Raw genomic sequence first — 26,155 nt, forward strand, 5'->3', positions numbered from 1 at the left:
GCTCCCTGTTCCTATTCAGGACACGTAATATTTTCAAAGCAGATAAAAAAAATACAAGTCCTGACAGTGGCGCTCGAAGAATAATAATAACCATGGCAGAGTTTCAAGAAGAATCTGAGGTACCTGCAGCAGCGCTCAGAGTCCAGAAATGCCAGCTGCCACCCTAAAAGGATTCGGATACATCGTCCAGACCATGCGGGCATCGATGAAACCAGCTGCAAGCTTTGATAGAAACTCACCTGTGAATCACTTTTTGGAAAAGTTAGATGACCACTTCATGCTGTATCCAGTCCATGAGTTCCAGAAAGTCACCTTAGCTACCAGCGCTTTGAGGGGTCAAGCGCTTAATTGGTTCAAGTGCATCGGAAAAAAATCTCTTGGGCCAATTGGGAAGTCCCACCTACACTTACGAAAACTTCAAGACTGCCTTGGTAAAGGCCTTCTCTGTCGTAAGGAATCGTGCAAAATTGGAGGCGGAACTTTTCAGTACATACCAGCAAAGAGTTGAAGACCTCTCTAGTTTTATTTTAAGAAAAATAAAAGTATTTAAGCTTTTGTACGGAATCGGCCGGAAGTTATTTGAGCTCGCAGTCCAGTTTGAAAGTAGATGAACAGCGGACATTGAAAGAAGACGCCGGTACGAGCAACGAAGCCAATTTGGTGGGCCGAGACCACAGCAGAGACAAGATCACGGCTACGGAAGCAAGTCGAATCAGTGGTTAAAGAAACCTGAGTATTCAAAAACAACCGGCGAACGTCGACAGTTCAATAATAAGCCAGAAAAAAGTTTGATGGCCAGCGGAAAAAGAAGGAAGGCCCTGAAAAGAAGAAAGAAGAATTAAGCTGAAAACGGATTTCTGCTGACGGGAGGGTGCGGAAGTCCGAAGGCCAAGAAAATCCCTCTTCTTTCAAGCTCAATACAGTGATTGTGAAAAATTTGGTTCTTCCGAAGATTGAAGTACTGGTGAAAAATATTCCAGCCACCGCACTCCTGGACACAGGCGCGTAGTGTTTCTGTGTGGCAGAAGATTTTTTTAGGAAATACTCTGGTAAATATAGAATATATGATTCGGATAATATGAAGTTCAGACCACAAGTGGTTGGTCTCTGTATCCCGAAGTACGGGAACATCTGTAATCTTATAGAGAATAAAGGGCTCCCTTTCTGCTGGTGTTGTCCATTCCACACATTTGAACATAGCTTGAGTAATATTTTCAGGACACGTAATATTTTCAAAGCAGATCAAAAGACACAAAAGTCCTGACAAGCTAATTTATTTAATTAATAGAAACACAAAAGCTCTTTCCTGTGTATGAGATCTATTAAGAAGACGCAAGCAAATTAAAATATACGCTGTATTTTAATGGCGCTCATAATAGCGGAAGAAGATAAAATTTTGAAAACATTGTTTAGCATTAATATATAGTACTTTGAAACGAATAATGATACTTTTAACAAATAAACTTCTGATAACTCTGACAAGGAAAGAAAAATTCTGAATGAGAAAAGGAGCACTTGTTAATTTGGGGAAATAATATCTTTCTTTGAATTTATCTTTGAGGGAGAAATCGTTTTGAATTCCTGTATCACAAAATTTCATAAATGGGCATTTTTTTATAGAGATACCTAATTTCAGGCCTAGACTAAGACTTTTATGCCCTAAACATTTAAAAGAGTTTGGGCATAATCCCCCAACATAAATTTACGCCTTTTTTTTTTTTTTTTTTTTTCTTCCTGCTCTCTCAGTCTTCGTTTTCTTATACTGCATATTCTATAATAAAAATCGGCAATGGGAAATTTTGGTGGTGTGCCTTTTTCTGCGCTTCCAAGGACGCTTTTATGGTGCCCCTCGTCCTTGATACCCTAAGCTCGCGTTTATTTCGTTAATCTAGCTCTGGGTTAACTAATATACGTACTAGTATAAGAAGTTTACCCATATAGGTCCGCAAATTGGTTAACAGTTCTTGCTAAATGTTCCTTCAAGAAAAACTTCAGAAAAATTTTCTGATATTTTGAAAAATCTCAATTTCTATGGACCCTCGATCCCCTCGGCCAAACAAGTCTCTTATCTTGGTGGGATCCTCAATAATCTGCTCACATGGACTCCACACATTACATCTATTAAGTTTCAAGCTCGTAAAGCTAAAATCTACCCCTTAATTTCTGGAAACAGCGTTCTATCTGTAGATAACAAGTTACTTATCTACAGATCCATATTGCTTCCCATGCTTTGCTATGCGTATCCAGTCTAGACGTATGCTTATAAAAGTAATAGAAAAAGATTGCAGACCTCGCAGAACTGTGTTCTGAGTCAGATTGTAGATGCCCCGTGGTACCTTTGTAATAACCGGATCGATAAGGAACTAAATATTGTTCAGCCCAGGACTCATTACTATTTTCTTAAAAACGATTCCACGAGAGACAGGGGTCTATAAAAGTCCCGGTTATTAAAATCTGTTCGTATGATTACAATGATTTAGCAAAATAGCAATAGGCCAATGGCTGTCCTCAACAACTATATAATGTAAAAATGTATTCTTTTGTATTTGTTGTACTTGTACGCTAGACAAATAGACAAATGCCACTGTGTATTTCCATGGTTCTGTAATAATTCTATTTGAGACAAGCAACATCTAAAATTCTACAAGTAGTGGCTCAGTGATAACTCTGTATTCAAAATACACAATCTAGTTTAAAAATAAATTCAATTGACTATCGAAAATTCTAATAACTAATCTAACATCTCATCGGCAGCATTCAAGCTGCTTCAAAATAAGTCGAAAATCGAGTTCTCAAGTTCAGACTGTTGCCATTCCGAAGCAGAGAAAAGTTTCTATTCAAACAGGAACAATACTCATGTATCTATATATTATTTGTTTGTATATCTCACTTATGCAGTGTTGCTCGTCATCTCTGCCCAGTGGCGTAGCTAGAACTCTTGGGCCCCCGTGCAAAAAATTTTCCTGCCCCCCTCACAATAAATTTACTGTGCTTAAAAAAGAAAGAAGGGAAGAAAGTCTAGATTTGCGGATATTTTTAAATAAAATCCAGTAGATTTTACATGCAAATATATTTCGAGTTTTTATATAAAATCTGTGCCAATCCAAGTTTTTTTTCGCTTAATTTAACAGGCTATAAATAGCTAGTTATGTTATGAACTGACAGACAGCATGATAGGTAAGCGTACAAAAAAGAAATTGCACTAATATATAGCGCTCTGTGATTAACTGAGCTTACGAACATGACTTATGGAATAATATACAAGTCATAAATAAGAACTTTTATAATGTAAATGGTACATTTGTTAAATATAAAACATATTTATCATAAATTTCACAAAGAAAACTATTTGAAAATACAAGTTTTGTAGAAAATATGTATGGTAAAGTTCCCCCTTTCTTTTAAGAAAATTTTTGGTACACTAAACTACTTGAATACATGATTTTTATACGTGTTTTGAGTTTAAATATGTAAATGTAGTGCAACAGGACATTCATGGGCCCCCTAAGCCTTCGGGTCCCTATGCGATTGCATTCCTTGCATACCCTTATTTACGCTACTGCCTCTGCCTTGTTTATGTAGTTAACTATGCGCCGATTGATTCTTAACTGCCAGTGTCCTTTTATTGTATGTTTCGAATTGGCTTTTCTGGTCCTCGAATGTTTAGGGTCGTCTCTAGTCTGTTTTGCATAATCTTTTTTAGTTTTTTTTTTTTTTTTTTTTTTTTTTTTTTGACATTTTAACTCGATTAGCAGTTATGAAATATAATTAACTTATAAAATATTAAAAAATGAGCTCTATTATTTTACTATGCTCAATAATCTAAATATTTTTACATATCGGTAAACTCATTCAGCTAATACCTCCTTTTTAGCTCCTTTTGTAATAATTAGGAAAGTTAATATATTCTTCATCGGGTAGGGCTTTGTGCCCTGCCCCATGTATTCGATGTCAGCTGGACTGCTGTATGTCCGACTTCTCCACAGTTGCAGCAAACAGGTGTCTTTCCGTCTTTCTGGACTTAGGGAAGTTTGTGTTCTACGTGCCAGAGAGCATTTAACCCTCCTGAGTCTGTGTCTGCAGTTTTCCGAAGAGTGATGCCGCAGCTGACAGTTGTGACATTGAGGGACTTAATTCTTGGAGATATACTTCTCAATCTGGACTGAGAATAACATTAGGTCCTTCACGTCATAGATTAGTTCTCTTCCGTTCCGTGTGAAAATCTGCACTAGAAACAGTGAAATCGTTGCTCTTGTTCTGATAATTTGGGTTACTCTGTACTCGGCAAAACCCCTACTGGCAATTGCATTTGCTATTTTTTCTGTGCTAGCGTGTGAGGGAAACCCTCGTAAAAGTACTTTAAAAGTGGTCACTTAAATTTGAGGTTTATCAAATAATGCTCAACTTTTAGCAGTTGACTTAAATGTAGTTGAAAAGAAAAAAAATGTGGGAGGAACCTGAGTTAGCCTTTTTCATCACACTGATAATGCGAAGATAGTTTACTTGATGCTGATCCTGATATTGAATGCGCTCTGCAAAAATTTCATATCATCACCTATTGTATTGTGGTGATGGCGATAAGGAGCGCGCCTTGCGCCCTCCGATAAGTGTGGCAACCCTAGAGGAGAAATTTCTTACGAGTAGCGAGCAGAGCGAAACAGGCAGGCTGTCGGGCAGTGTGCGCGAAGTTCCTAAATAAAGTTTAATTTTTATTGTGCACTATGTCTTGTTAATATTTATATTAATAAGAACATAATCTGTGATATGGAATTTGAGGATTGGTGGTAAAAACATAACCGCAAATTACCATAATGGTGACCCGGACTGTGTTAAATCGTATGAACAGTTCTCAAGCACTTTCGGTTTTGACTACAAGCCATCACTCAAGATCTCCAAACCAGAAGTAATGGATTACATCGGTTTTCGTCCTCCGAATCACAGATGAGTACTAATTATAGATCATTTTATAATTCTGTTTTCTACTTATCATTTAATTTCATTTTCTATAGTTAAATTTTTGCTTTTATTTTGGCTTAAAAACCTTGCACAATGTCTGATGTTCATGCCGTCCAAATTCCGGTTTATAACCGATCAGACCCATCTTTATGGTTTATTATGTGTGAAAGTACTTTTGCTCTTGCCACCTCCAAACCTATCACAGAATCCATTACTAAATATAATTATGTAGTTTCTCATCTTCCTCCAGATATCGCATCACTAGTACGGGATTTACTTATGAAACCAGACCCTATTGATCCATATGCAAAGCTTAAAACTGAGTTAATAAATCGTTCAGGAGAATCTTCTCAGCAAGAAATTCGCCAATTATTATCTGGAGAAGAATTAGGTTCTCGAAAACCTTCCGATTTGCTTAGAAATATGAAACGTCGAGCAGAATCTTTAAATGTTCCTGATAACTTAATGTTAGAATTATTCCTTCAACGTTTGCCTTCGACTGTTCAGTCTATTTTGGCAGCGGTTTCCAATTTAACTGTAGATAAAGCTGCAGAAATTGCCGACAGAATTTTAGAAGTAAATCCAACCCCAGGGACTTGTGTCGTTTCTCGCACAGTCGATCAGTCTCTTGAGGATAAATTATTTAAACAAATAGAAAAATTAAACAAACGTATTGATCGCATTTCTCTTTCTCGTGGTCGCTCGCCAAATCGCGGAGATCGCAATAAGGAAAGAAGCAATTCCAAAAGGAGAGATTATTCTGTTTGCTGGTATCATAGACGTTTTGGGAAAAAGTGTAGAGATGACAAATGTACAAAACCTTGTTCATGGCAGGGAAACGAAACCAGCAAAGAATAGAGGCGACTTATTCTTTGCCTCAAGTTTCACGTCGCCCGTTCGTTCGTGACCGTAGAACAAACCTTTCATTCTTGGTCGATACCGGCTCTGACGTGTCCTTACTTCCAGCAAATAATTCTCAAAAACGGAATTCGTCCCAACAAACACTTTTCGCTGCTAATTCTTCTACTATTCATGTTTATGGTCAAAAAACACTTTCTTTGGATTTCAAATTAAGACGACAGTTTACATGGACTTTTCTTATAGCAAATGTTAGTACACCCATTCTTGGAGCAGATTTTCTCCATTTCTTTGAATTGGTGCCTGATCTCAGAAACAAATGTCTCAAAGATTTAAAAACGCATTTTAAAACCGTCGGTTGCGTGAAAAATGCAAGCATTTATTCAGTAAAAACTGTATTTAGTGATACACCATATCACAAAATTTTAAAAGAATTTCCTTCAGTTACTAGATTACCAGATCCTAACCAACCTGTTAAACATAACACCGTTCATTATATCATAACTAAAGGTCCACCTGTGGTTGCAAAACCTCGTCGGTTAGCTCCAGATCGCTTAAAAATAGCAAAACAAGAATTTCAAACTATGATGCAATTGGGGCATTTGAGACCTTCGAGCAGCAATTATGCATCCCCACTTCACATGGTTCCAAAAAAGGGAAGTCTGGAATGGAGACCTGTAGGAGATTATCGAGCATTGAACGCTCAAACAATAAAAGACAAATACCCTATTCCATGCTTAGCCGATTTTACTGCTGCATTGCACGGTACTAAAATTTTTAGTCATGTCGACCTGATTAAGGCATACCATCAAATACCAATTAACCCAGCCGACATCCACAAAACCGCCATATGCACACCATTCTTTTTATTCGAAAGTACCCGTATGCAATTCGGCTTATGCAATGCATCCGCGACTTTTCAACGTTTTATAGATGAAGTCACGCGGGATTTAGAAGGTGTTTACGCTTTCGTCGATGACTTGCTCATAGCCTCTAAAGATTCTGAGGAACATTGCAGGCATTTGAAAGCTTTATTTTCCAAACTTCAGGAATATGGACTTTGCATAAATGTTTCAAAATGCACCTTTGGTCAAACATCTATTGATTTCTTAGGTTTTCACCTTAGTGAAAACGGAATTGAACCTCTTCCTGACAAAGTCAAATGTATTTTAGATTTTCCTCAACCTACCACTCTCACTCAGCTTCGCCGATTTTTAGGCATGTTTAACTTTTACAGATGTTTCATACCTAAAGCAGCACATATTCTTTCTCCTTTAATAAAATTGTTAGAAGGCTATATTAATAAAAAGAAATCTCGTTCTCGAGTTCAGGATTCATCCCCACAATTAAATTGGAACGAGAATGCTGAACAAGCCTTTATTGCTGCCAAAAATGCCATTGCTCAGGCTACCCTTTTGAGACACCCTATTCCCGGAGCCCAGCTAAGCATCTGGGTAGATGCCTCAGACGTCGCAATAGGCGGCACACTTATGCAGTTGTCTCAACAAACATGGGAACCTATAGCATTTTTCTCTATGAAACTCAGTAAAAGTCAACAGAAATGGTCCGCGTACGATAGGGAATTATTTTCTATTTATTCTGCAATTAAGAAATTCCGACACATGTTAGAGGGCAGAAATTTTATAATTTATACGGATCAAAAACCGTTAATATACGCTTTTAAACAGAACCCTCATAAATGTTCACCTCGACAATTGCGACATTTAGATTTTATTTCTCAGTACTCTACTGATATTAGGCATGTACAAGGTTCAAAAAACGTCGTTGCTGACGCTCTTTCAAGAATCGAAATTGATTCCATAACAAAATCTCCATTTTTGGATTTTAAAAAATTTTCGGAAGCTCAAAGGCATGATCCGGAGGTACAAAACCTTCTCAAAAACAACACATCATCTTTGAAACTGGAATTTAAACCGTGCCAATATTCTGATGGTAATATTCTTTGTGACATATCAACAGACATTCCTCGTCCATTTGTTCCGAATTCCTTTCGCAGACTCATCTTTAATCATCTGCATAATCTGTCACATCCAGGAATTGCAGCTACTACGAAGCTTATTTGTTCTCGTTATGTATGGCCCGATATGAAACGTCATATCAAAAATTGGGTGAAATCCTGTGAATCTTGCCAAAAATCGAAAATTACTAGGCATACTAAAGCACCACTGGGCACATTCTCTCTTCCTGATGCACGTTTTTCAGAAATCCATATGGATATCGTCGGACCGTTACCTCCATCAGAAGGCAATGTGTACCTTTTGACTCTAATAGATAGATTCTCCAGATGGCCTGAAGCCATTCCCATCCCGGATATGAAAACGGAAACCATTTGCAGAGCCATCTTCAACTGTTGGATATCTCGTTTTGGCTGCCCATCGATCATAACAACAGACCAAGGTTCTCAAATGAGATCCGCACTTTTTGCAGAATTTACGCGCATTTTAGGTACGAACAGAATCACAACAACAGCCTATCATCCAATGTCCAACGGCATTGTTGAACGATTTCATCGACATTTAAAATCTTCTCTCAAGGCTCACGAGACCAATAACTGGACTGAAACACTACCAGTTGTTATGCTTGGTATTCGGACAGCCGTAAAGGAAGATCTACAGTCATCTTGTGCTGAACTGGTGTACGGCACAACTCTCAAGCTGCCTAGTGATATGATAACGTCATCTAAGATATCTCCATATGACAGACAATTTATCACGAATCTTAGGCATAGAATGCAACAATTGAATCCAATAGCAACATCTGCACATTGCCAAGAAAAATGTTACGTAAGTGCTACCTTAAAGTCGTGTACGCATGTATACTTACGTGCCGATCGAGTAAAGCCACCTCTGTGCCAACCATATACAGGTCCGCATAAAGTTCTTTCTAGAACGGACAAAACTTTCACAATTGATATTAACGGTCTGAAATCTACTGTGTCTATAGACCGTGTGAAACCAGCCTATTTGCTTTCGGACTCTAATTTGCCTGAACTGAAAACAAATAAAGACTTAAAGACAGTTCAGCAGAATAAATCTGCAAACGAACTCTCTAAGACACAAACTGTCACCAGATCGGGAAGACATGTTCACTTCCCTAAGAAACTTGCTTCTTACATAACAATTTAAAACATTTTTTTTAAAATTCATATCTTAACATATTTCTTGTTATTTCATGTTTATTATATGTGTCAATACCTTGTTATATATTGAATTGCATTTTGATCTTTTCTAATTTTATATTCTAATTTTGTAATCATAAAAAAAATACCCGACAGCACGGATACTCTGAGATAATTTCATAACCTATGTCGTTCCTTTGAATAGCCATTAAAGGAACTGGGGGGAAACTCTGTGGTGATGGCGATAAGGAGCGCGCCTTGCGCCCTCCGATAAGTGTGGCAACCCTAGAGGAGAAATTTCTTACGAGTAGCGAGCAGAGCGAAACAGGCAGGCCGTCGGGCAGTGTGCACGAAGTTCCTAAATAAAGTTTAATTTTTATTGTGCACTATGTCTTGTTAATATTTATATTAATGCAGTAAGAACATAATCTGTGATATGGAATTTGAGGATTGGTGGTAAAAACATAACCGCAAATTACCATAGTATATTGCATAAGATGAAAATGTCGAAAATTACTCATCTTTGCTTTTTTACAAAAATTCGGATCTATATTAAGTGTTCAACCATTAATAAAAATTTATACAATTGGTTTTTATTAACTTTATCGTCCAATGCTCCTATTTATCTTCCAGTACAAATTAAGAATTTTTTTCAGCTTATGCTAACTCATGAATTTACAAGTATTTTATTAATCACTGTTGTTCATCGCATGTACTGAACTTGTTTGTTAAGCGCGCGGTAGTTGATTAATTTCCGAATTTCAGTTTATAAAACACCCGTCATGTGCTGCCATCTGGGGAACGTCACAAATAACTGCAAGCAGATGGTGAAAATCAGAATTGCACGAAGGACGAACACTAAAGGCTTCTCGAATCATTCAGTTAAAAATTATAATAGTTAGAAAAGGAATTTACTTCACTAATTAAAGCTAAATTTCAGAATAGCGTTTAATGGAAAGCAAATTTTAAAAACACGACTATCTTTATTAAAGAGATATAAATTAAATTCAATAAATGCTACATATAACTAATACTCTAAAATCTTGTGATTCATTACTTGTATACCTATAATTTGGCAAATAATATTTGTATAATACTTCAGATTTCTTTCAATTAAACATAAACGAGGTGTGCAATTCCACACATACAAAATTAATTCCAAAAAACCAATCAAAGTAGTAATTAAGAAACTGCCTAGAAACTCAAACGTGGAAATAATTCACAAAGAACTCACTGAACACGGAATTCCTGTAGAAAAGATACGCCAGCTCGAAAGATTCCGAGAAGGAAAAATTGTTAAACTACCTATATTCTTAGTCGAGGTCAAAAGAAACGAAAAGGGTAAACAAATCTACCAAATAAAGCAACTTCGTGGATTAGACGTCATAGTCCGTGCTTACAAATCCAGACCTGGCCCTGTGCAATGCCACAGGTGCCAGAGATACGGACACACTCGAGATCTATGTCATTACAAACCTAGGTGTCTTAAATGTGCCGAACCGCACGTTCTTACACCTGTAAGAAGAACAAGGACAAACTACCAGCGCTCTGCGTTCTGTGCGGCGATTGCCACCCGAGCAACTCGAAGGAATGTAAATACCATCCGGATAACCTACCCAAAAGAGTCTTCAATAAGAGCAATCAAAACGAGAAAAAGCATGAACAGAAACAATTTCAATTAAATAAAGAAGATTTTCCTACTCTCCCTGGAGCTACGGAAAACGAAAATACTAAAAATCAACCAAGCTGGACAACTCAAAAGGAAAACAAAAATAAACAAGAAAGCGAAGCTAAAGAAGTTTCATTTTTTGAGTGGATAAAAACCCAACTCCTAAAAGCGAAAGAATTCTTTACAGAATTTAAAAAAGCAAAAAACATCATGGGTAAACTCGAGGTCGGAATGGCCGCAATTGAATATTTCACTTCTTTAGACTATGACTCTTAGACCTCATAGCAATATAAACGCGATGATTTCAGCTACCAATAGCTTCTTAAAAATTTCCTATTTCAATGCGAACGGTGTCATAAAACAATATCAAGAAATTAAAGATTAATTGGATAAGTACAACATTGATGTCATGATGATAGGTGAAACTCACCTTAAAGCTTGCGATAAATTTAAAATAAACGGCTACAATATTATAAGGAAAGACAGAACCCGAAGTAGATGGGGTGGTACTGCAATTATCATTAAAAATCACTTAAAGCATACTGAATATGATCTTCCTCACAATAGTCTGCTCGAATTTACTTCAGCTATCATTTATACTGCTTTAAATGAAGCCTACCTATTTATTTCTATTTACAATCCTCCTAATAATCTGATGACTAATAATGACCTGGATATCTTAACCTCCACCAGCTTCCCGACTATCATCGCAGGGGACTTGAATGCAAAGCATAATGCTTGGAATTCTAGAGGATCTAATAGCAATGGAAACATTTTACATAACTAGTTAATTAGCAATGACCTCAATTTTGCTGCTCCCACTTCTCCAACAAGATTTGGTGCTAACGGAAACGGCGAAGTTTTGGACATTGTACTTCTTAAAAATATTCCTCATACCCCTCTCTTAGAAGTAATAACGGACTTAAATTCTCATCATCTTCCAGTGAACTTCGACTTTTATGGCTTTTATCCCCCGTTAAAGAAACACAGAACTAAGATAAATTGGACCCAATTCTCTGATACTATGAAAGATTATAATTTCAGAAATAATTATAATCATTGCGGTGATATCGAAGATGAAATTTATAAATTCACCACTAAAATGAAAGATGCAATCAATAATGCGACTTATCCCTGCAAAAGCACTAATTTTCTCTCCCTTCCTAAATATATAAAAGATATTATTACAGAGAAGAATAGAAAACATAAGGAATGGCAGCGGTCCGCAGACCCTCGTGCCAAAAGGCACATCAACTTTTTAAACAGGAAAATCAAGCAAGAAATTATGGAATTCAGAAACAAAAAATGGGACTTTCTTCTATCAAACCTGGATCCTCAAGATCAAGCAGTATGGAAAATTGCTAAATCTCTAAGAAATAGCAGACCAAATCAAACTCATGCAATTCATCACATGGGAATCTCCTATCAATCTGAGGACGAGATTGCTAATATAATGGCTAATGAATTAGAGAAAATATTTCAACCTCACCCGCCTGAGAATAACTCCCAAGAAGAAGTTAATTTTACCATTGACAGTATTAACAATTATCCTATAACAAATTTCATTCCCTTTACTTCACCAAGAGAAATAAGAGAAATTATTCACAAACTCAAGCCAAGGAAACACAAAGGCTATGATCAGATTAGCAATGAAGCACTTAAAGCTCTTCCTAGACGTTGTATTACTAACATAGTCAATATTTTTAATGCTTGCATCCGAAATAATTATTTCCCTCAGCAATGGAAACACTCCATAATAGTCAATATCTTAAAACCAAAGAAAGATCCTAAACTCGTCACTTCCTACAGACCTATCAGTCTTTTACCTTCATTAGGAAAAGTATTTGAGAAAATCCTCTGCTCAAGGCTCACTAACCATCTCGAAAGACTCAATTTAATAGATGATCTGCAATTCGGCTTCCGCAGTGGACACTGCACGACTCATCAAATTCTCAATTTGGTGGAATTTGTTTCGCAAGCCTTTACTAAGAAAAACGGGGTGGCTGCATGCTATCTCGATTTTGAAAAGGCCTTTGATAGAGTGTGGCATGCAGGCCTCCTGCATAAATTGAATAATTTTATGCTTCCAAACAGTTTCGTAAAACTCATTAGTTCCTATCTGAAAAACAGGACTTCGCTGCGGTGACGCCTTATCTGTCAGAAAAAGAATTCATAGCGGGGTGCCGCAAAGATCCGTTCTTTCCCCCGGCTCTATAATGTGTATATCAATGATTTCCCGCACCCATTCAACACGAAAATACTCAAATATGCTGACGACACTGTAGTACTGACTGAATCCAGAAGTCCCCAGCTCGCTCTAAGTAATTTACAAATGCATCTCAATATGATCAATCACTGGTGCAAGACTTGGAAAATTAAGCTCAACGCCTCTAAATGTTGTATTGTGCTCTATCGGAGATACAAAACAAGATTAAGAGTTAATACTGATATCTACTTAGATAGAACTCTAATCCCTGTAGCTAATTCCTATAAATATTTAGGTGTTTACATAGATAAATCTCTCAACTCAAAGATCATATTTCTTATATCTTAAACAAAGCAAATGCAGCCTATATGGCAATTTATCCTATTATCGGCAAAAAATGGAAGCTCAGTCTAAAAATAAAGAAAATGCTTTACATATCTCTAATTCGACCGATCATGCTATATGCAGCGCCGGCATGGGCAATCGCCAATAAAACTGAGCGCAAAAAATTCGATATACTTCAAAATAAAATTCTACGTAGCATTGTGAATGCATCTTGGTACGTGAGAAACTCTATAATTCATAACGACCTGGATATTCCATCTGTGCATAACTTTATACTCATGACAGCTCACAACTTCTTCGAGAAGATGAAGCATAGTCAGTATAACGCAATTAAACAAATGTTGGATTATGATCCAACCATTGAATATACTGTCAAACGCCCAAGGACAATTCATCACAATTCGTTATGGTGGTAACTTGTAAAATTTAATTTTAAAATTTACTTGAACTCTAATTGGACTCTATCCTATTATTTGTGTTGCATCTTATACTTATGTTAATCAAGAAAATTTTTTATTCAAGATTTTTATGTTACTATTTCATTTTTTAAAATTATTTTGTATGAATTTTTACTTTATCGTATGATTCTACGAACTTTTGAACTTTTTACGGCCTATCTAACTTCTGCATACTTCTGAAGGACTTTGAACTCTTATGCCATTCACAGCTTCAAACTGTCTTCGCGCCATTTTCATGATGTCTCACTATTGCTTATCCTGCACTCTTACTAGTTGAGCTCACCACCTGCATTTGCCATACAACTCACTGAACCTGCCTACATGCTTCAATTTAATGCGATTGCTTACCACTGCACAATTTTTATGATGAACGCCTACTTTCGTAAGTATTAAGATATGCCTGCTCACGCAGCTGAATTTTCTTCGCCCACGGGTGTTGGTACTTCCCTAGTACCATTTATTTGAAAATATCTTTGCCTAGTGCACTTTAATGCGATCTACTGGCAAAAACTCTTTAGTAGTTAATGACCAGAAAAAAGTAAGTCATAAGTCATAAATTAAACATGAAATCACAGTTGGGCATAATAATTAAACTGCGATGTAAAATATAATGCCAGCTATATTTCAACTGAATTATTTGTAATTACAATATAATTGCGGCTACAATTAAAATTAAGACAGTTACCATGCAATAGTAATTTGGAATCTTTCAACTGCAATGTAAATCTAATTATAAATCCTCCAATTACGATGAATCCCATTTAATCTAACTGTAATTATAAATTGCACATTATAACATAATTGCAATTAATTTAATAACAATGTAATTGTAATTGATAATTACAGTTACATTATAATTATAACTACAATATAACTATAACCTCTATTATAATTATGCTGCATGTACATTAGATAACGTTACAAAGTACTTATAATTAAATTTATTAGTGTACACGGTTTATTACACTTTGAGGGAGGAGCATTATTTTCACTTATGCTAAAAAGTATTGTCCTAGGAAAATAGCATTTGTAGATTCGATTATGCCTTGGAAATTGACAGACGAGATGAACGGAAATAATCTAGAAGCAGCCATCGCCAAATGCTGCCACTAAAGCGAACTATGAACTTAATTAATCTTATACGTGTTCAAGCCCAAAGCAGTTTCTCAGAATATTGCCATTCAGTATAAAGTATAATATCTTTAATTTATCTTTATATTTTTTTATTTAAGTCTTACTGACTGAACAAAATTAGTAACTCACAAAAGTTAATTTGTATTTAAAACTATTGTTAAAGCAAATATAACGGCTGCTAGAATACAATGGCAATTATAGTAGCAATATAAATGCAAAAGCAATTAAATTTGGGTTCATCAGTGGCCAGGAAAATAAGGCCAGGAATCCTGGTGAACAATCTGAATGTTTGTATATATTTGTTGTCTCTTTATGTTTCAGAAATATACAACCTCTTTCCCTTAAAAAGGCCTGCACTAAAACATCCCTTTCCTTAGATGCTTCCACGAATTAAATTTAAAAAAAAATCAACTCATACTTTTGCTTAACAAATTTACGCATGTTTATTTTTATTCGAAACATTTCTTGTTAAGCAAGCTGACTGTGGCGAAGTTTAACTATTTGATGCAAATATGCATTGCAGTTAATAAAAATCTAATTAATTGTTACTAGCATTGTCGCAAGTTGCAATTTGCACATTAATTAAGGAAGATAGTTTTGAATATAAAATAACGCCATTTTTATACCGGCAACTGTCATCTGCAGTCAATATTACACTCAATGTGTTCCAAAAGAGAAGTACATAATGCAAATTAACAATTTTCGAGAGAGTAGTTGAATTTCAGTGACTAAAAAACGGCTGCGGATTCAGATGGCAGTATGCAAATATCGTACATTACAGTCAATGACGACTGGTTGTTCGAACAAATTCTAATTAATCAGTCGTAGAAGACGCCAGCATTCTGAAGGATTTGAGGTTTATTTAATTGCTAATACGAAATGTTTAAAATTTTTGTAGGATAATTTTTGATGATATTCGTGTCCCTATAGCTGAAAGAAGATAAATGGCAGATAGTGAGCGCTGGCTTGCTGTCAGACGCATTGAAGCCGGACAGTCAGTCGAAGATGATGCTTTTTTCTTTAGTGTTGATCATTCTGCAATTTCTCAAAGGTAAAAAAGATTTCGGACTAGTCAGATAGTTATCCGATGATTTGTGCTCAGTCGATCAAGGATTACACCCCTTCTGAAACCCGATATATTGGCTGTTGTAGCCAAGTTGATTCGAAAAGAAACCTTTACTACTGTTATTCCATTGGTTGTAACATCACTTGGTAAGACAATATTTTACTACTACTGTACACGAAAGACTTCACATAAAAAGACCTGTACTCCCGAATATCAAGTACTTGTTTCCCTCTAACTTATTAATCCGCAAGCGCAATATGAAAATGGTGTCTTCAATATCTTAATTTGACTGTATCAGATTGATCCTATTCACGAAAGATTTTCTCTAGAATCAGATGATAAGTGTGTAAGAATCTGTAGAGAACGATGCAAACGGAATCACGAAAAGCATCAACGAATATCACGCATTCAGAGGCCCGCGTACGATGGTCGGGCCAGAAGTGAGTATTACGTGGAATATTTGATACGCAATTACAGTCTGATGCAGTAATTGTGGTAGACGCAAGTATTACAAAATGTTTATTTATACAAAACTCCAAAATACAAAATTAGTAATCTATAACGATATGATATATTTCAAAGCATTTCTGGTGCATGTAACGGAACTTTATACTTTTTACACTCGTGTTCTATGTGGATTTTCTCGTATTTCATCTGCATACTGATTCGTTTCGGTTACAATATTGTTCCAAAATATTTCATCAAATATTAGATTAAAGATACCAAATTCTTCTCTACTTCCTCTTAATTGACATAAGGCTTCCTCTCTTATGCGAGGAGTCATCGTATAATCCCAGATTTTTGGACTATTTCTTATTTCTTTTCAAAGCCAGAACTCTGGTAGTTGATCGTCATCGGATGTATCATCAATAATTATTCGCCTATACTTTCTTCGAAAATTACATAATTCGTCATGTTTACGATTGCCCGGATTAGCGTGTTACACAAGTCGTGCAAATGTCCCGAATGCTGCGCGAGCTTGTATACAATTTCGGCCCAACATCTTTGAATCTAAATCGTAGGTTAAAGGGTTAAGGGTCGTTCCCACTTGATTCCCAACGACTCTGGCCGAGCTAAATCGGTCGCAGACATTTAGCTGACAACCACTTAGCCGACGAGACACTTGGGCGACAGCAGTTAACCGACAGGACATTTAACCGATACGTGCATTTAGCCGACACGAACAGGTAGCCGACAGGACATTTAGCCGAACCGGACATCTAGCCGACAGGATATTTAATCGGCACGGCCATTTAACATTTTTAGCTTGTTTTATACATTTTTACCTTCTTAATATTAACTTACTCTTATTACTAACTAATTTACATTTTCACACTATATGCATGTGTGTGTGTGTGTGTGTGTGTGTGATTATGGCAAAACCTCGAGGGCTATCTGCCTAAGGGGAGGGATGCCTTCGTGGAGGACTTTCTAAGGAAAACTGGCTCGTCTATATACATGACTTTTACTTGATTTCTTTCATACGTTTCAACCTTCATGATTACAATATAGTCCTAATTTTAACATCATTCGTACATTTTCAGATCCTATACCCGACTTTTATTAATTTTAGATCTAAAGTTTAACTTCTTTTCTATTTGTTCATGTTTTAAGTTTCCAACATACTCTGAATTTTAACTTAATTTCCCATATTTTCACACTATCTACATGACTTTCATTTAATTTTTAACTACTTTCATACGTTTTAACCTCCGTTTCTAACCATATATATGAGCTTTATTTAATTTTAAACGCTATTTTTAACTTGTTTCGTACATTTCAAACCTTCGTAATTTTTAAAGTAGTCTAATTTTGAACTTGTTTATTGCATTTTCCTATTATATACATGAACTTTAATTAATTTTGGATGTAATTTTTATACTTTACTGACACTTTTTTCCTTTCTAGTATCCAACATACTCTAAATGTTAGCTCTTTTTTTTTTATAATTTTCGATTGTAATCACTCTTTTGATTTTACTATTTCAGCTAAATTTACATGTTTAAATGTCTTAAACATAGAGATAGTTTAGAATTAAGCATTTTATTTTACAACCGATAACTATTATTCATATCCAATTCGTTGAATAGTCCTTACTTAGTCTATATTACATAGTACTATTTTAATTTGCCAATTCTACAATTTATCATTCTGCAGTATTCTTACTATGACTGATTCACTGATTTTACGTCATTATTAATCTCATTTTAATTTTCAAGCTTTAATATTTCTTGCATATTCTGGTATTTCCTTATATTTTTTACATCATTTATATCTGAATGCACGCTTTTAAGCTCTTCTCGGTTTTGAATCTCGATTCTCATTAACTTAGTTTGATAGATTCCAAATTTTTAGAATGAAATATCAACTTTTGTTCGTAATTTTAGAACCATGTTCGTTGTTTCGTGTACTCATATAGAAATCTTTCTTATTATTTTGAACTCTTAATACCTTTTAATTCAGTATTTTTTGCTAATTGACTACATCTTAAATCACTTCAAATGTCCCGACTATGCTAATTTTCAGTTTATTACCTTTCTCCTACACTAAGTACGGATATTTCATGGACAACTTTCATGTGAAATCAACGATTATTTATGTTACGTATACAAAAGAAAGTCCTAAGGTAAGCATTTCCAGTATCGAATCAGAGGTGAATGACCATCGATTTCACCCATTGCTTATCATTTCATCCCTTGAAATTTTGTTTTATTGATATACTTTTATTTCTAGCGCAAAATGTTAACACATATTTTTAACTTAGTTCAGTTCTGATTTAATTCATTAGACAAGTTCATATATAGTCTATTTTTTAAATTTCTTATACTAGGATTTTCTATCTTGAATGTCAGTTTTCATTCATTTATTTACGAATTTATCTTCTTATGAACGAAATCTTGTGAAAAACTACCATAACTTCACACAACATACATCATTACCAATATAATTATATTTGCAGAACCAACCAAAGAAAGAAACATTAAGAGACATTTTACCAAATTCTGCGCTACATTTCGAATATTTTAACCTTTCTAATCCCGAATACAGAAATTCCTTCTTAAAATACTCCTTATATCAGTTAAATATTCCTTACTAATGCCCATTTAATGAATAATAACCCCTTTTTATCGTTGAGTTTGTTACTCAAACATTCGTAAAAGTTTTACAAAATATGAAATCCGTAATAAAACAAATTCCAGATTTTAAATTTGGGTTTCTAGATGCTCATATTCGCAGTAGGATTGCGTCATTCAAAATTCGATGGCTCTATGTACATTTGTTTTATCACAATGCGAGAAATATACATACATTTATGCAGATTTTTCCTTATTTAATTTCTTAAAATATAGTGCAGGAATCTAACATTTGGTGGCAACAGTTTGAAAAGTGAAACGGACATTTATAGTGAACCAAGGCAAAATCGCAAAACGAAAACAATAGTCCTTTCAGGGACAAAGCCCCTTTGGATTTAAAACATTTTGTATTAAAATACATATTTACTAAAATAATTTGTTCACACAAATTTTCAATTCTATCACGTAAATGTGACAATGAAATATTCTTTAAAATGTCATCATTGTCATAAATACAACAGCAAGTGTCTACATAAAGTTTTGAGCAAGTCTTTTAATGTTCATTGACAATATTGCTTTGTCAGTATTATTCATAGCTTTTTCCCAAGTCGTCTCCATGATACAGGGGTGACGACGCTGACTTTGATAATCGACTGCACATCCCTCACATATAAATATCTCATTGAGACTCGTTATGTACTCTGGTAAATACCATTGTTAACTTTCTGCATGCATTGCTCGCTAGTTCCAGCTGCTGGCATTTTGATCGCCGTTTTCTTATCACATGTGGTAACACATTTTGAAATAGAGCAGTTTGGATAGTATGTGTTATTTCACTGTATAAATCTAAAAGTTTATTGGTCTGATATTGACTCAAACACTTTTATATGACAAAAACAACGTTTGCACTGTTGCAAACTCAGCCGATAGGGGGCGTTAGTGAGCCCTTGAATTTAAAACTGATTTGTTGACTTTTATCTTTAGAATGTAGCTAAATGTGTAAGATGTTACTTGTCAAGTGAATTCTTCCTCGTATAATGTGTCAATAAAGGATTAAATGCTAAGTAATTTTCAATTACTCTTCTTTAGAAGCTGAGAAGATCAAGAACCAGGTAAGAGCTATTATTTATATCCGATTTTGTTTTATGGTGCCGAGCTACCGAGAGCTATAGTAATTAAAAATGGAAGAGCCTAGTAAATTAGAGAAGTTAAGAGTAAATGAAAAACTATAAGAACTTCTTTAACTAAAATTGTGAATAAAATAAATGACACATTAAAAGGGGACAATGTTGATTATGATGATTTGGATGATTTAAAATGTCAGTTAGAAGAAAAAGGTAATCAGATCTATCAGCTAGATTCTACTTTCGAAAACATTATAAGTGATTAAGAAATGCTTGAAGCTAATGTTCTGACAAGCCAGGAATATCGCGAAAAGATTACGAGTTCCAAATCGAAACTAGAAAGACACTTTAAGCGTAAACGTGAAAAGGAAAGTAAAATTGATGCACACAAATGAATCATCTAGAATTTCTGAAGAAGGGGTAATTATTAATTATCATAATGTTAAACTGCCGAAATTAAAAATAGAACCGTTTGACGGCAAATACGAAAATTAGCAGGGATTTTGGGGACAGTTTAAAGGTGCAATTCATGAGAATAAACAATTAATAAAAATTGATAAATTTAACTATTTAAAATCCTTCTTAAAGGATTTCGCATTAAAATATATACAAGGATTGACATTAACGCAAAATAATTACGATTTAGCTGTTGAGCTATTAAAAGATCGACTTGGTAAAAACGAAATTTTTGTACGTTCACATATAAACAAACGTTTAGGCTTAACTCCTGTGAAATCTTGTTCGAACTTAAAGGAACTGAGACAATTACATGATACAATTACTATTCAGATTCGAAGTCTCGAAACAGCAGGAATAGAACTAAATAATTACGGGAGCATTCTTTTCGCCATTTTAGTAAAATTAATTCTTGAAGATATCGTATTAGAATATAATCGTTCTGTTAACGAAGAAGACTCGTGGAATTGTTCAAAATTACTTCAGTTTCTTAAAAGGGAAATAGAAACACGCGAGAAAACATTTTTATTTCGCAAGACAGACGAAGCCGATAAAATGAAAATTTCGCAGTGAGAATTCTAAACGTCTACCGACAGCAGCAGCGTTAAAAAATACTGCAATTAAAAATTTGTGTATATTTTGTTCTACAGATGAACATACGATCGATAAATGTCCTTTACTTATAAGTGAACGAAAAGCTATTTATTACGTCTCGGATATTGTTTTAAATGTTAAAAAAATCTCATGTTTTTAGATTTTGCCTCGATCGAATACGTTGCAAGAGGTGGGGTAGAAAACATAGTCATTATATTTGCGAGGAGAGATCAGTGACAAAAGGCTTAACGGGGAATGAAATAAACAAAATAAGGATTGATGACAGCGATATAAATCATACATCAAATTATTCCGTTTCAAGTCGAGAGGGTTGCAACATATGAAAATTAAATGTTTATTCGATACAGGGAATGAAAGAACTTTTATTGATAAACAGATATCTCGTAAATTAAAGTTGGAAGTGATATGTCAGGAACGTTTAAGTATTTTTGTTTTTAGTTCCAAAGCAGAAAAAATAATAATGAGTAACCGTGTGAAGGTAAACTTGAGAAGTGTTTATAATTCGAAGGAAGTAATAACCTATAAATTTCCTATTCGAAGAAAGTAATAAGGTATCGAAACTTCGTGTTATAGTTAAAGCACCTGGTAGAGAGATTAGTGGTTATTGTAAGCAGATGAAAATATAAATGGCAGATGAATTAGATTCTGAAACCTTAAGAATATTGTTTTTAGTTGGTTCAGATTATTTTTGAAGTATCGTTACTGGGAAAATAAAACGAACGCTAGGATCATTAGCAGGAATGGAAACGAAACTTGGTTCAACGGATCTAACGCATCAATCAGATCGAATTCTAAGGAAGTCAAAGTAATGAAAAACTATTGTTCGAAATGAAAACGTGGAAGAAAATATTTGATTTAAAAAGTTTGGGAATCGCGTGCAATGAAAATTTTAAAGATGATGAAGTTTTAAGGGAATTCGAAAGCTCTATAAAAATGGTTAATAGTCGCTATGAAGTCAGTCTTCCGTGGAATGAAAATGTTGAATTTTTATCCGATAACTATGCCATTGCCGAAGAGCGTTTTAAAAAATTGGTTAATAAATTTAATAGAAATCCTTTCTTTCTTAATCAATATAAGGAAATCATTTCGAAGCATGTTGCTGAAGGAATAGCCGAAAAGGTTGATTCCAGTATGTCTGAAAGTAAATCTAAAGTTTATTATATGCCTCACCAAGCAGTAATTCGTGAAGATCAATTAACTACAAAAATGAGAATTGTTTTTGATGCATCTTCAAGTGTAATAAACTCCGTTTTCCTTTTTGACTATCTGAACCCCGATCCGAATTTAACGTCAGATTTGTTGGCGTTATTTCTGCAGTTCAGATTGAACAGGGTTACCTTGACAGCTGATATTGAAAGTGCATTCTTGCAGATGGCATTAGCACCGGAAGACAGAGATGCTGTCAGATTTCTGTGGATTAAAGATGATACGAACATGGAACCAGAAAAGCTGAGAATGACGCGGGTTAGTTTTGGACTAAGGTCAAGTACATTCTTGCTAAATGCAACATTGAAACACCACGTAAGTGAGTATGAAAAAGACTACCCAATTGCGTTCCAAATCATAAGTAACAAATTATATGTTGATGATCTTATCCATAGTTTGCAAGATGAAGGAACTGCCTTTAAAGTACATCGACAGGGGAAGTTCGTTTTAGGAGGAGCTGGATTTACCATGAGGAAATGGCGAACAAACACTCTACTTCAGGATCGATTCAATGAGAAAACTGCTTATGATACTTCGCCCTGTAAGGTACTCGGCTATTGCTGGAATTCTGAGGAAGATTGTATAAGCAACGAAAAACTGTTGCATGCGAACAATGTATATGAATTCAAGTCGTCGAAAGAGGTGTAATAAGAACTGTTGGAAAGGTGTTTGATCCAATTGGACTTATTTCTCCGTTCACAGTTAGGGCGAAAATAATACTTCAAGAAATATGGAATTGAAGACTGAAATGTGACCCTTACCACCAGATTTGGCGAAAACATATCAAGATTGCTGTGAAGAATTGCAATACTTGAACGAAGTGACGTCACCACGGCATTTATTTGAACTGAAAGAAAATGACGAATTAACTAATTGGCAATTTCATTGTTTTGTAGATGCAAGCAAAACAGCCTATGGAGCTGTAATTTATTTACGTTACAGCGATTTAGTTCGAACCTCTAGTTCAGTTTTAATAGTTTCAAAATCAAGAGTTGCACCAGGGCATGAAATTACATTACCTGGGCTGGAACTTCTTGCAGCGCTTGTAGGAGCTAGATTATTTCAGTACATTTGAAACAACTTGGAACTTCTGAAGGATACTAAATTTTATTTCTGGTCCGATTCAATGATTGTTCTTCATTGGATCAAAGGAAATTCTCGAAAATTGAAGGTGTTTGTAAAAAAACAGAGTCGAAGAAATAAGGACTGTTTCTAATTCAGATTGGTGGAATCTCTGTTCCGGAAAGAAACACTAAGCAGATTTGCTGTCTAGAGGAGACAACTTAGTTGCTCTTAAGGACAAGGAACTGTGGTGGATTGGACCACCTTGGATAAGGAAAGACGAAGACCACTGGCCACAATCGAGAAATGAAATTGCTGCTTCGTTTGAAGCTGAATAGAAAATTCTATTACGTTTTTTGTAGGAACTGAATCAGAAACACTTTTTGACATACGGAAATTCAGCAAACTTAGCAACGTCTTACGAATCACAGCTTGGATTCAGAGATTTATATATAATGTGAAGAATTTACACAATAAGAAAAATTGGTGTTTAACTAAAAGAAGAACTTCAACTGGCTGAAAAGTATTGGATCAAAAGAACATAGATGGAGTACTTTCCGCAAGAATATTTGGCTTTAACTAAAGGAAGACCATTGCCAGCAAATTCAAACATTAGGCAATTTAACCATATTCTAGATGAAAGAAGGAGGGCGTCTTCAGTATGCTAATATTTCGCAACAAGAAACACATCCAGTTTTGTTGCCAAGTCACTTGTCTGATCTGATCATTAATGGTCCTTTGAAGAGCGTTTGGGTGAGCTTTAATTCTTGGGTCTCTAGTAGATTGCCATAATTTCCAAATGCGATTTTTATATTTAATATTTCGTCTGATATTATTCGGAAGAGGAAGAAAATGGTGATTACTGATTAGTTTATTGGTAGCAGAACTTAAAGCTTGTTCGACACTGTTGGTAAAATTTTGAATTTCCGTGTCTAAGGCTTCTTTACTGCTAATGCAAAGATTTCCTGGTATAGTTTCAGCCAGAATTTGAGAATATTCATTCCAACTGGTAATTCCAATGCTGCGACCGAATGCAGGAATGTAGCAGTTGATATTAATTTCAAGCAAGGTAGGATTATGATCAGAAGATAAAGCAGGAATAATAGAAGTTTGACTATTGTAACTGAGGTTATTTGAAAGAAAAAAAATCAATGATGGAGGAGCTATGGTTATCAGGTTCAGTGTTTTTCCTTACTTGCTTGGGGAACATTCAAGAACCTGACTCGGAACAGGGAGCTTACTAAAGCTATGTACAATAAATGTGGGAAGTAGACAAGATACATAGGAAGGGTATACGAAACCCTTTATTTTTCACTCTTTACAATAATTTCCGTACTTCGGAATACAGAGACCAACCACTTGTGGTCTGAACGTAAGAATATAAAAATATTAACTAAACTCTAACTTAACTTGGAATAATAAACAAGGGCCTACGTGGAAGATTGGCCGTATATTAACAGGAAGCCGTATGTAGTACAGAGAACTGTTAACACTACAATACGTTTAAAATTATCAAGAGGATTAAACCTCTGGCCTGGAAGGCAACCAGCAACCGAGTAAAACTGCTAAGGCAAGCGGCCTGCTTCGACTAACTCCTTCCTCTCTTGCTTGGCAAAAAGCCACAACTTAAGTACTTTGCGTTCGCCAGACAAATTTGCATAAATAAGTTAAAGCTTTTAATTCTGGCCGGAAGTAGAAAATAAGAATTGATAGTAAAGATTTAAAATAAAATAAACGTTAGTAAAACTTGAGATCCTTACATGGTAACCAAAATGTGTTGGTTCATAAGGAGCATGTATAACATATATTTTTATCTAGGATGAAATTGAAAATTTCAGTACCTTTTCTATTGCTTGCACCAGGATTCCAACACTGATGTTTCGCATTGAAATCACCACCTACAAGAGAGGGATAATTAGAGCCCAAAAGATGTTCAATTTCAGCCATAATTGGTCTATGGTTCGGTGGAATATAAATATTGGTAATTATGAATTTGTTAAATTCAATTTCAATTTCAATAGAATTACTCTCAAAAGAAGTAGCTTGGTTTTGTTTAAGTTGACGCTGTATACTCCCTTTAACGAAAGTAATAATTCCACCTCCTCGCCCTGTAGTTCTATCAGATCTGAAAGTAGCATAATTTGCATAAAGTACTTTGTTTGCAGGTTGTAAGTGAGTTTCTTTATTAACAGAACATCCGGTTCCAATTCAAGAATAAGATCACCCAATTCATCCTTTTTGTTGTTTAAGCCATTTGCATTCCAGGAAATAATTTTAAAGCTTTTCATATTGACATTTTTAGGCATATTAAATGTAACTGCAGACTTTGTCAATGATGTTAACTATGATGCCGATTTTGTCAATATCCGGTTTTTGTTTTTTCATTTCTTTTAGGCTCTGGTTATTGTAGTCCATATAGTTTTTAAAGATCCAAGATTGAAAATTTCTGAGAGCGAATTATTTGCTTCTTGAGGTTCAGAGTTTGGCGCATTTTGATTATTTTCTGGATTTGTGTTGAGAGGAGGGAAATTATCTTTATGCAGATTCAACGGATTTCTGATAGGAGGTTTGCTGGGAGCAAATTTAGATCTATTTTGTTGAGGTCTTGCTGGGCACTGAGAGAAATTTGCTGGATGTGGCAAAAGGTTTGCAGAGGTTATATATATAACTTTACAGCAGATCCTGTTTTAACAAATAATAAACAAAATACATAAAACAACCAATAAAAAATAACATAAAGAAAATATAAACAAATAAAATAGGATTAAGTTTCAGAATACATCGGAC

General features: G+C 35.1%; 1 protein-coding gene across 2 annotated transcripts in view; it reads left to right on the forward strand.

Moving 5' to 3' along the window:
• Positions 1-19,991: 19,991 nt before the first annotated feature.
• LOC118193092 (clavesin-2-like) overlaps positions 19,992-26,155 on the forward strand; it is an 81,920-nt gene continuing 75,756 nt past the window's right edge. Inside the window, exon 1 of one of the 2 annotated variants that reach the window (XM_085813911.1) lies at positions 19,992-20,017. The gene's annotated coding sequence lies outside the window, so the exon portion shown is untranslated. The remainder of the gene's footprint in view (positions 20,018-26,155) is intronic. The other variant, XM_085813912.1, reaches the window with a different exon arrangement.

Source organism: Stegodyphus dumicola, chromosome 3 (genome assembly GCF_044657685.1).
Source record: "Stegodyphus dumicola isolate Sdum_Otavi_A_Nest chromosome 3, ASM4465768v1".
In the NCBI taxonomy this organism is placed as follows: domain Eukaryota; kingdom Metazoa; phylum Arthropoda; class Arachnida; order Araneae; family Eresidae; genus Stegodyphus; species Stegodyphus dumicola.